General features: G+C 37.5%; 1 long non-coding RNA gene across 1 annotated transcript in view; it reads left to right on the top strand.

Annotated features, from left to right (window-relative positions):
* The window catches only part of LOC144461917 (uncharacterized), a 146,602-nt gene extending 138,309 nt beyond the window's left edge, over positions 1-8,293 (top strand). Inside the window, exon 4 of the long non-coding RNA XR_013490499.1 lies at positions 8,211-8,293. This is a non-coding gene — a long non-coding RNA (uncharacterized LOC144461917). The remainder of the gene's footprint in view (positions 1-8,210) is intronic.
* The last annotated feature ends 4,816 nt before the right edge of the window (positions 8,294-13,109 follow it).

Here is a 13,109-nt window from a genome sequence, read left to right as displayed (position 1 = left end):
ACATTCTGTAAATCTTACTATATAATGATGAAAACTCTGTCTGTGTGTCTGTTCCACGTTTTTCTCCTCACTGACTTGGTCAATCCATGTGAAATTTGGCACAGTGGTAGAGGGTCATGGGAGGATGCCAATGAAGCAATATTACATCAATTGGCCAAAGGGGGCGCTATAGCAACCCATTGAAATGTCAAACTTTGAATGGGCATATCTCATGCCCCGTATGTGGTAGAGACATGAAACTTTGCACAGAGATGCCTCTCCTCATGAGGAACACATTTGCCTCAAGAACCCATAACTTCCGCTTATATAGATTTTCCACCATTTTGAATTTTTTGAAAAACACTTCAAATGGATCTCTTCCTAGGAAGTTTGAGCGATCTGCATGAAACTGGGTGAACATAATCTAGGGACCAATATCTAAAGTTCCCTCTTGGCAAAAGTTGGAAAACTTACTAAAACTGAGCTTCTATAAGGCAATGAATATTGCGGAGGGCGTGGCTCATCACATAAAGGTGTATAACATCTCAAGGGTTTCACCCATCACCACGCAACTTTGTAGGCATATGACCACACATAATCTGAGGGGACCCCTCCATTATTGACCCCATCAAACAAAATGGGGGCGCTAGAGAGCTCATTTCTTATCTAGGCCTAACCGCCATATGGATTTTTACTAAACTTGGTAGATATGTAGAACAGGACGCCTCAAGGTGACTGGAGAAATTTAACTCTAATTGGCAACTGGGTGGCGCTATAACAACAGAAAAATGCTTCAAAATGGCTAAAATGCGACCGATCGCTGTGGCTCCCCCTGTGGACCAATGTTGGTGTTGTTTCTAATGTTTGGTATGACTAAGTCATGGTATGGTATGCTGTACATAATCATGGAAACTGTCAGTGTGTCATTCTGTCAGTCAGTCATTCTGTCTGTCCCATGTTTTTCTACTCACTGACGTGGTCAATCTATGTGAAACTGCACATAGGCATTGAGGACTGGCATAGGTAGAAGGTGACAAAGCTACCTAGTGAAAACTGTGCAGGGGGTTGAATCAGACATGCAGCCCTGCAGAGTGGCGTCTGACCAATGCACCGGCACCGACAGAAAAAGCTGTCCTTTCACATCGGCATGATTTTCGGCTGGTGGCTAGGACAACAATGAAAGTTAAGGTGGCAGAATTCCCTGTAGGGTGTGCGGGAGGGATGGTGGATAGATCCAGCAACCATCAGCTTCCCCTTATGGGGGCCGGTGTTCGCTTCCCATAGGATTGTAAAGCCAAACTCTGTTCTTTTGTCCTAAACCCAACCAATTCAGTTCTATTCAATTTCAATTTTGAAAACAGACAATGCATGTAACAGGCTGAAGTTGACACGACGTCCCAGAACTTCAACAACCAACACACCCAGGGTACCTTGGGCGCCATATGAGGACGTGGAAAGTCCATGACCAAACGTGGACATGTGACGAGGTCACAGTGAGGATGAGTTGGTCCGACAGACTGAGCGTCACAACTTCATGGTCCATAAATAAAACAAACAAAACCCCATAAAACAGGAAGCATATGACACATTTTCTCCCGTCAATCAGCACTTTTGCTCAAATGCTCCCAAACAACCTGTTGGACGTTTCAAATCTGCTGCGTGAAATGATTCTCCATGGTTTGCAAGATAATTCTTGTAGTAAAATATATCATGTATGAAAGAATAATGTCACAGTTTTGTGTTTATAATCCAACTGTATACATCGTATTTGAAAGGTATAAAACTCCTGCTGGCTTTAAGAGTCTGTGTTTGCTCCTCTGTGTGTGTCCATGTCATAAGACTTTGTTTGGGATCATCTGCAGAGCTCCACGTGCCGTCTTGACTAATCAGGGAGGAGCTGTTGTTGTTGTTGACTGCGGCTTCTTCAGCTATGTTTCAGATGTGGAGATGTTCAGACTGTGATTCACCTCCACACTTATCATCCCTGAGTATCTCTGACACACTGCGAGTGTTTTGGTGTTGAGACGCCTGCAGTGGCTCGGCGGCCGGCGTCCAAAAGACACGGAGACACTGTGGATGAAGAGGAATACCTGAGGCGTGAGTCAGAAGGCGTCTCAACAACAACAAGCTGAGGAGGAAACCACAAGCCAGGCGAGGATCCACCCGCCGCTCCTGGAGGAGCGCCAAGCGTCTTTAGAGGTCTGAGTTAACACCTGAATCCTTTTAAAGGAGGATGAGACCGCGGGATGACCTGAGGAGCCTCCGTGCTGCAGCGTGGCACCAACCTCCAGACATATTTCTCTGTGTCTAACTTGTTGAAAACTTTGAATTCATTTCACTTGCTCGAATATTTCATTTCTGCGTTTGGTTTTTATGACCCGACAGCTGAAATATTTGAGCGACGTTAACATTCCTTCATACTGGAAACATTCCTTCTCTCCAGATTTGATTAGGTTTGTTTTGTCGTGGTTGTTTCTCAGTTGCATTTTATGGTTTCATTTGTCTGTGAGGAAACTGTGGATGCATCTTTACTGTCTGTGAAGCACGTTGTTTGTCCCTGAGAATGAAACATGCTGTGTTAATAAAGTCCTGCTTGACTGATGATGTGACTGTGATGTGGACGGAGGCCCAGTTCTGCCAGAAGAAGAAATATAGAAGAAAAGTTACACATAACAACATATAAAACTTATGAAATGCTCCGTGAAAAGTTTAATTTACCCAGTCAGACTTATTAAGTATAAGTCAAATGTATGAAATATTAAGCAGAAATTATGATTTCCTTAGATGGTAAGGTGAAAAGTAGAATTTACTTGGGTTTTAGAGTTCCAAAATGTGAGAAAATCTATGATATATAAAGTCCAAATTATGATTAACTTGGTAATAACTATAATATACTTTGTCAGAATTATGAAATATAAGTAAATTATATGAAATGTTAAGGAGAAATTTAAATTTACTCTAGTAAAAGTATGAAATATAAGTCAAATTATTATTTATTTAATAAAATGTCGAATAATACTTCATCAGAATTATGAAATAGACTCAAAATTATGATTGACATGGTAATTAGTATAATTAATTCAATCAGAATAACAAACTTTGAGTCAAATTTATGATCGTCTTAGTAGAAAGTTTATAGTATTTAGTCAGAATTCTATAAGTCCAATGTATGAAAGTATGATTTACTTCGGTAAATGTATGAAACGTCAGTAAATGCTATGAAATAAAAAGGAGAATTTTGATTTACTTGGTGACAGTAGAAGTTACTCAAAATTCCAAAATATGACAAAAGTCTAGACAAGCGTAATTAATTTAATCAGAATTATAAACTTTGTGTCAAATTTGTGAGATAATAAATCACAATTATATAAAAAAGTACTTTTTGCTCATACGTTTGACTTTAATTTTATACTTTTACCTAAGTTACGTTTAGCTCCATATTTCATGATTTGATCTATACTTCTAGGTAAATTATAATTCTTACTTCTTACTGAAATATAAGGCAGATATTCTGATTTACTTAGAGACAAGTATGAAATATAAGTCACATTTATAAGATATTCAGCCACAGTTGTGATTTACTTGGTGATAAGTAGAATTTACCTTGTCAAAATTCCAAAATATGAAAAGATTTATGAGATATTGAGTCAAAATTACGATTTACGTCATGAAAGTATAATATACTTATGAAATATAAGTTTGATTTACTTAAGTAAAAGTATAAAATATTAGTCAAATTTATGAGATTTTAGTCAAAATTATGATTTACTTGATGATAAGTCAAAATTACTTGGTGAGAATTCCAAAATATGAAAATATTAGGTCAAAATACTAAATTGCTTTGCGAATGGTTTCATACACCTCATCGAAATTATGAAGTTTGAGTCCAATATATGAAACATTAAGCCAACATTATGATCAACTTGGGTAAAAAAGTATGAAATATGAGTCAAATTTATGGGATATTCAGTCACAATTATGATTTACTTGGTGATAAATAGAATTTACATAGAATTTCAAAACATGAAAACATTAAGTGAAATTTTGATTTACGTGTTAAAATGTTTAACATACTAAGTCAGAATTATGAAATATAAGTAAATGCAGTGAAATATGAAGCAGAAATTTTGATTTACTGAAGTGAAAGTATGAAATGCTTCACTTAGTGAAACGTATAATATACTTAGAATTATTTTTAAAGAATAAGTCGAATGAATGAAATATTGAGCCCATATTATGATTTACTGAGGTAAAAAATATGACATAGATATTAAGTCAAAATTATGACGTATTTATTTTGAACTATGTAAAATTAAGGCAAAATTCTGAGATGCACAGTTTACGAGATACTAATTCAGTCAACATTACTAATTATCTCATAATATTAACGTTATCATATGAATGTGACCCACTGCTAAATCAAAAAGTCAAAATGTGATTATTTCATATTTTTGCATGTATTGTCCTGGCAGTAATGAGCCTCCATATCCAGGGTTGTGTTGAGAGTGATGAAGCTGATTTAAATCTGTGGTTGCCAGGTTGTAAAAGTGTTTCTGTAGATGTTGTGTTTCCTCCAGAGGACGTCCTGTATCAGAGGCGAGCTGCTGAACGTGTCAGCTCCGACCCTCCCTTTAATTTTACAGCGTGTGGAAGACACCACAGACGACTGATAAGACGAGGACGAAGCTTCAGGCTGCTGATGCCTCGGTTGCGAGAAAACCTGGAGATGTAACGTGCATGTTTTGATAAGTGTGCTGGAACATTCCAGTCATTCTCCACCATAAACTCGCCGCGCCGACGCCCCTCCAACCGAGAGCTCTTCGATCACGTCCGCATGATGCTCCTCGTTTAGGACAGTTTGTATGAAGTGTTGAAAAAAAGGCACTCAGATGTGTTTATGTTTCTGTTTGAGTGAAAAACGCACATGACCCACACAAGGAGCAACCAGCAGTGGAAAAATCCCCCAAATATTCCACTTAAATTAGCAACACCGCAGTGGAAAAATACTCCATTACAAACGGTAAACAGTTCGGATTATTGGTGTTAAAGTCAGTGTGCTGCTGTGCGCAGGCTCGTTGTTTGCCTAGTTTCTGGGAAGAAAGAACAAAAGTAAGAAAAAATGGAGGAAATAAAGGAAGATTAAAATGTTTACCGCAAAATGTAAATCTGACAAGTAACTAAAAACTCAACATCAATGTAGCCAATACCTGCTGATGCCTGCTAATGTTAAGATACGGCCGCTCTCACTCGGAAGTTGTCAAATACCGCCGCTTTCGCAGTGATTTTGGCACCAGACACTGATGGCAAAGGCTACCTTTCGCGATGGTATGATACTCCACCGGTTGGCTGGACAGCACCTGACATGGCAGTATGATACACTACATTTTGTGCAGTCTGTTCATACGTATGTACATCTCATTGTTGTAAACGCAATATCTCAAGAACGCCTTAAGGGAATTTCTTTTTCACTTAAGTAAAAGATGTGAAAACTTCCTCCAGCACTGACCAAACGTACCCATATGTATCACGCAAGTATTACATTGTTCAAAAGAAGAAAGAAAGAAATCAAAATCCAAAGTTTATTAAGCCCAAACTGTGGTGTTGTGTACCTGTACACACCTCTACCTTCCACCTCTTCAAGCAACCACTACCAAGGACAGGTCAAAAGTCAACAGCCCTGCCAACAGGTACAACAAATATCCCAGTGTCATGGAATAATTAGGAGACACACTCATGAAGAAAAGGTCAAAGTGATCTGTTCTGCCAAACTGTGTGATTAAAGGAACATACCCATGTTCCTGCATGCTGTTCACAGCTCCTGTTAAACACTTTATAATGTGATGTGTTATCTCTATTATCTCTGCTACCCTATGGCACATTCCACCGACTGCTACTATAACTATGAATGTAAACACTTTGTCCTGGAAACATGAATTCCCTCAGTACAAGAGTGGTTTTTCAACCACAGTGAGTTATGGTGCTGTGTGAGAGATAATAAGTGACTCTAAACCCTGAATTGAAGGTCTAATGGCACCTTCTGAGAAGGGAACTGTGAATTTGAGGAATGGACTTCAAGGAATGTTTTCTGAAAAGGTCGCGCAGCGTGTGTGAAATGATACCTCCCCACATCTTGAATTCTACTCCGATGCATAAAAATGACTTTTTGATATCATCTACCTGCGTGGCCTTGAAATTCCACTGTTTCCTCTGAGAGCGCATCGACTTACCCCTGATTATACTCGGATGGAAAATCCCATCGATATTCCCAATATTCCATGAGAACATCTGCAGTTGACAGTGATGTGACAGCGTCGGTGTGTCCCGGCCAAAGGTTTTCCATCACATGCTGAGGCACCTAAACCTGTTTGTTCCACTGACAAAGCAGCTCGGATAAAAGTGAGTTCAACGAACTTCACTTTAAAGGTCTGAATTTATGTGCACGCTATCTGCACACCACCAAACAGGAAGTCAAATCCTTGGCTCTGTGCATACAAAAATGGAGTTTTGTGCAAACTAAAGGTGTAATTTTGTCCAAAAAAAAGTAACTTTGTCCAAATGAAAGGCATAACTTTACACAAACCAAAGAAGTTACTTTGCCCAAAACAAGGATGTAACTTGTCCAAACTAAAAACGTAACTTTGTCTACAACAAAGACGTAATTTTGTCAAAAACAAAGACGCAACTTTGTCAAAAACAAAGGTGTAACTTTGTCCAGACCAAAAACGTAACTTTGTCCAAACCAAAAACGTAACTTTGTGCAAACAAAGACGTAACTTTGTCCAGACCAAAAACGTAACTTTGTCCAAACCAAAAACGTAACTTTGTCCAAATGAAAGGCAGAACTTTGTCCAGACCAAAGGCGTAACTATGTCCAAACTAAAGACGTAACTTTGTCCAGACCAAAAACGTAACTTTGTCCAAACCAAAAACGTAACTTTGTGCAAACAAAGACGTAACTTTGTCCAGACCAAAAACGTAACTTTGTCCAAACCAAAAACGTAACTTTTTCCAAATGAAAGGCAGAACTTTGTCCAGACCAAAGGCGTAACTATGTCCAAACTAAAGACGTAACTTTGTGCAAACTAAAGACGTAACTTTGTCCAGACCAAAAACTTAACTTTGTGCAAACAAAGACGTAACTTTGTCCAGACCAAAAACGTAACTTTGTCTAAACCAAAAACGTAACTTTGTCCAAATGAAAGGCAGAACTTTGTCCAGACCAAAGGCGTAACTTTGTCCAAACTAAAGACGTAACTTTGTTCAAACCAAAAACGTACCTTTGTCCAAACCAAAAACGTAACTTTGTCCAGACCAAAAACGTAACTTTGTCCAAATGAAAGGCAGAACTTTGTCCAGACAAAAGGCGTAACTATGTGCAAACTAAAGACGTAACTTTGTGCAAACCAAAAAAGTAACTTTGTCCAAACCAAAAACGTAACTTTGTCAAGACCAAAGGCGTAACTTTGTCCAAACTACAGACGTAACTTTGTGCAAACTAAAGACGTAACTATGTCCAAACCAAAAACGTAACTATGACCAACCCAAAAACGTAACTAGTTCAAATTAAAGACGTAACTTTGCCCAAAGTAGAGTCGTAACTTTTATTTATACTCATTTGAAATAAGACAAAAAAACTTCTCAGATCAGTCTTTGGTGATAAAAGGTTGGGCGGCACAGTGGTGCAGTGGTAAGGATTGTTGCCTCACAGCAAGAGGGTTCCTGGTTTGAACCCAGGGTGGGGGAGCCCTTCTGTGCGGAGTTTGCATGTTCTCCCTGTGTCAGCGTGGGTTTCCTCCAGGTGCTCCAGCTTCCTCCCACAGTCCAAAGACATGCAGGTTAATTGGTGACTCTAAATTGTCCGTAGGTGTGAATGTGAGTGTGAATGGTTGTTTGTCTCTATGTGTCAGCCCTGTGATAGTCTGGCGACCTGTCCAGGGTGAACCCTGCCTCTCTCCCAGTGTCAGCTGGGATAGGCTCCACCCCCCGCGACCCTCAAGAGGATGAAGCGGTTAGAAAAGGAACACATTTCTGCTGCATTTGATTTTCTTGACCGTTGGAAGTTCATTTCCATCTGTGGATTTCTAATCATTGTTGTAATATTTATATATCATTATTCAGTACCTCTAGGTTATTCGTGTCACAGGGTGCATTTTTGTTAAAGGACTGAATATTAACTTGTCAGCTCATCAGCAGCCTCATTATTTCCACTGTGTTTTAAACTCCGTCTGCAGATATCTTGCAATCAAGATCTGATCTGAGGTGGGAAATTACAGCGTGGAGAGCCGGGAGCTCCTGTTTCCCTCCAGGTGACAGGTACTGTACCTTGTCACATCCTGTATGATTGATGACTCATAACCTCTCCCAGTCCTGAAACAAATTACATCTGCTACTCATTCCCCATAAATCAGCCGAAAAAGCACATTCAGTCCCGCTCATGTGTCTGTAAGAGCTCAACACACTGTCAAAACACATAACTGTTTTAGCCTGCTAAACCTCACGACAGCATGTTCACTGCAGGTAAGTGTGTGTGTCACGCAGGACGGCCCCCGGAGGCTCCACTCATTAACATTCCTGTGTTTTGTGGTGGATCTGCTAATGCCGAGCAACATGATAAAACAGCTCTTGTGTGTCACCTGACATGGCCACAAAGTCGGCTCTGTAATTGAGTAAATCTCAGCAGAGTTCCTCTGCACGCTTTGACAAAACACACTCCTCCCACTGCCTTCACCTGCTGCGTTTGTGCTGAAGAATGTCTGCACTCTGTGGCTGCTCTTTGTTTTGAAGAGGCTTTTTTAAATCTGTCGTTACAAAATTACCACAGCTGAATGTGGAGCGCCTCAAGGTGCAGTTCCTCTAATGGCCACTAGATGGCTCCTCCAAGAAAACTTATGTCAGTCATAAATAAATAATGCACATTTTAAGTCTGATTTAAAGGCCATCCTGTAAAAACAAATACCTTTCTGATACTTCGATACTTTAACACTCAGTTTTAAAGATATTTTGTCCAATGAATATTAGTAACATAAAATACTGTAAAATAGAAACTGCTTATGTTGATGCTAACAAAATAATCAAAGCTTTATTTTCGTAATCATGAGATGTGTAATTTTTACGACCTGTCTGCTCAGTTTGTAAAGACCCAACTCGTCATCACTAATGCTAGCTTCTGCTGAATGTTATCTGCAGTAAGCAAATCAGGTGCTACAATAGCTAAAGCTAACAAGTTGGTTTGGTACTGTTGCATTGCTCACATCAGTCAGTACCTGCTAAGGAACATTTAGAGGGCTCTGGCTGATGGGTGTGTATTTAGTTCTGCAGGTGTTTGGTCATAAACCAGAGTATTGGACAAAATAAAATGTCGACCTGATGATGACACCAGATTTCACTTTTCAGTGTTTTTGTTTTTGTCTCCATTCTCGTCTCATTCCTGAGCAGCAGCAGTCAGAGCAGACTCATCACCTGTCAGATTAAGGGGCGACGTCTTTTCTTGTCATTTCACCGAACTTAACAACAACAGGTCTCATGACTTCAGCCGACACTTCCATTATTTCCACTGGTAATTACACATGATGGATGTCAGCGATGTTATGAACCTTGTCTTACCTTTCCGTCCAATTTCCTGTTTGGCTGTCGTGCATGTGAACATTCCTTTAATGCTAATTGCTAACGCTGCGGCGGTTGCAGTCGATTGCTTCTCAATCATGGAGAGTGTGACCCCGGAGGTCAAACACTTGACCCCTGAAGTCCTGCTGAGATTTGCTTAGGTATAATTAGGCCTGTTAAGAGCCTTTGTTTGCCTGAGTGGGCACAGAGAGAGCAGCCTGTCGTTACTGCCACCCCCCAGGTTACTACTGAAGAATAATGTACACTGATGGTTTTAAAAAGCTGCTTCCTGCATTTATATACGTTATTCATCTAGAAAATAATACATTATGAAGAGACTAATAGGCTGAATTACGTATGGACTTACCCCGTAATCAACTAATGCAACAACAGTGGAACTTTAACTTTTTACAAAGTCCTGTTACTGCATTTTCTTTAACTGACATTCAATTCCAGCATCTTTTTGACAGGAGAATTATCTCAAAAAAGTTGTTGTAATAACATATTTTTAAAATCAAAACTAGAAAAGAACACACAACCCAGCTGTCTGGACACTCTTTTGAGGGATTTTAGTGAATGAATCAAACTCAAATGATAAAAGTTGACAAAATTATGATTCTTAAAGGTAAGCTGGACAAACAATTTTTCAGGTCCAGCCTTTGTTTCAGGTGACTGAGCGACTGTTTGTGGGTTTTCCCATTAAAACTGTTCAGATTGGACCTTTGAATTTAATGTTTTAGACCAAAACCAAATCAGTTTTTTATAGCATGAAAAATATGTTAGCTAACACCATTCTTAGCCAACACACACACACACACACGTGTGGTTGGGTTTAGGAAAAAAGAACGGGGATTGGCTTTACAATCTTACAGGATAGGAACACGGGCCTCCTGGTGAAAGTCCTGTGCTTTGGTACAATTCTGAGCAACCTGTAACATGCTTGAGTGTTTCATGCTGCTTATCAAAATGTGTATGATTACTGCACTACATTTATACAAACTATTATTAACAAATAAAATATGATGTATTATTATAGATTAAATGACCCAGCTGTAAATAAAGTCATTAAAATAAGCTCCACCTTTACCAGCTGCAACCTTACGGTGATGAACATCAATAATTATACTCCAATAATATAAGATGCATTACTGTGCCTAATGTGTACTTTGACATTTGCTACTTTATTTGTATGCTAATTCTTTCGTACTTAATTTAAAGAAGGTTTTAAATGCAGAGGAGAGTTCCTTCTGCTGTTACTTGAGTGAGAGATCCACTTCCACCGCTGTCAAATATAACACGAGGCGATTCACTGGGAAAACCCTCTGACGTCAGCCTCTCTGCTGATAAAACGAGTTGGGAATTTTTATGGGCTTCTGGCCTACATCTCCCAAAATGAAGAGAGGTGTCAACACGTGGGCGAGCATGGCAGGGAAACCACCCGTGTCAGCCGCCCGAGGTAATTGCTCCTTGAGGTTTTTACTGAACAACATGTCATGTTGACTGAATGTTAACTATCCTTTGATAAGAAGGAAAAACAACAGCTGGCTCTGTGGTCGGCATCTTTGGCGTTACACCCAATCCCTCGGTTTCTTTTGATGTGATTACAGCTTTAGTTTTTATATCAGTGGTGGGAGAAGTACTCTGACATTACACGCAAGTGTAGAAATACTCGATTACAAGTAAGTCCTGCCTGTAAAATGTTAATAAGGTGAAAGTAAAACAATGTTCCATCAAAATTTACTTATAATTCCATATTTCAAAGTGCTTGTTATGCAGAATAATGTATATCATTATTGGATAATGATTATTAATGCATTCATGTGTTCATCAGGGTAATGATTTAAAATTACCATCATAAATAAATGGAAAATTGATAGTTAAACTTATTTTGCTGTAAACAAATAATGACATGATAATTTAGCGTTTAATTAAAAATGCTATAATTTGTTATTTTATTGTTCATTTATTTATCGTTACCACATTATAACATTTTATGTGCTATGTTTATTATTTGTTCATGATGACCAAATGTCAAAGAAATTGTTTGTAAAAACATAACGTAGATAGATGGACCAGATATTGTAACACAATGTTAATGGCTATCATATTGTTACGACATTAAACACTATATATTAATGTAATTAAATTTAACAGTGTACTATGGCTCTCATTATAACATTTAATATATTACATTAAGTGTGTGTTAATGATTACCAGTTAATTTGTAGGAAATTGTACATAGATAGATGACGAGATAATTGTAACACAACGGCTATCACTTGGACATCATTACAACATTAAACACTTGATATATATTTGCTATATAGTTCTATAATTTAATTTAATAGTTTAATATTAACATTTAATATACTATATTAAGTGTGGATAAATGATTACCAATTGTTTTGTAGGAAATTATTTATAGATAGATGGACCAGATAATGTAACACATTGTTAATGGCTATCACTTGGACATTATTACAATATTCAACACTATATGTTTGCTATAAATTTTTGTAATTCAATTAAACAGCTCCCATTTTAACATTTAATATACTATATTAAGTGTGTTAATGATTACTAATTAATTTGGGAAGTTTTACCTGTATAGATCGACCAGATATTGTACCACATTGTTAATGGCTATCACTTGGACATTATTTCAATGTTAAACACTATATATTAATGTAATTTAATTTAACAGTGTATTATGGCTCCCACTGTAACATTTAATATATTGCATTAAGTGTGTGTTAATGATTATCAATTAATTTGTAGGAAATTGTACATAGATAGATGACGAGATAATTGTAACTCATTGTTAATGGCTATCACTTGGACATGATTACAACATTCAACACTATATGTTTGCTATATATTTATGTAATTCAATTAAACAGTTTATTGTGGCTCCCATTTTAACATTTAATATATTACATTAAGTGTGTGTTAATGATTATCAATTAATTTGTAGGAAACTGTACATAGATAGATGGACGAGATATGGTAACACATTGTTAACGGCTATCACTTGGACATCATTACAACATTAAACACTTCATATATTATATATTTGCTATATATTTCTATAATTTGATTTACTAGTTTATTGTGTATTAACATTTACTATATTACATTAAGTGTGTGTTAATGATTACCAATTAATGTGTAGGAAACTGTACATAGATGGACCAGATATTGTACCACATTGTTAATGGCTATCACTTGGACTATTCCAATAAATGTTAATAAGTTTTGTGTAGTGCATCTATAAACACCCATATGTGTTTAGAGATCCACTACTAATGGTTATTAACCATATAACAAGGTACTAAAATCATTAATTGCAACTTTACACTGGCAATCTACACAATGTTACCGTTAACAATGTGTTGTAAATATCTGGTCTGTGTATCTCTGTAATATTTGTACAAAGTATTTCTTTAGGATTTTCCAGTCATTTGATAATCATTAACAAATACTGAATAGTTAATGGTTATTAATTGGACATTATTGAAGCATTATTT

This window comes from Epinephelus lanceolatus, chromosome 24, assembly GCF_041903045.1.
Source record: "Epinephelus lanceolatus isolate andai-2023 chromosome 24, ASM4190304v1, whole genome shotgun sequence".
In the NCBI taxonomy this organism is placed as follows: Eukaryota; Metazoa; Chordata; class Actinopteri; order Perciformes; family Serranidae; genus Epinephelus; species Epinephelus lanceolatus.
The sequence above is the reverse complement of the archived record's forward strand: the minus strand, read 5'-3'. Positions and strand labels throughout refer to the sequence as shown.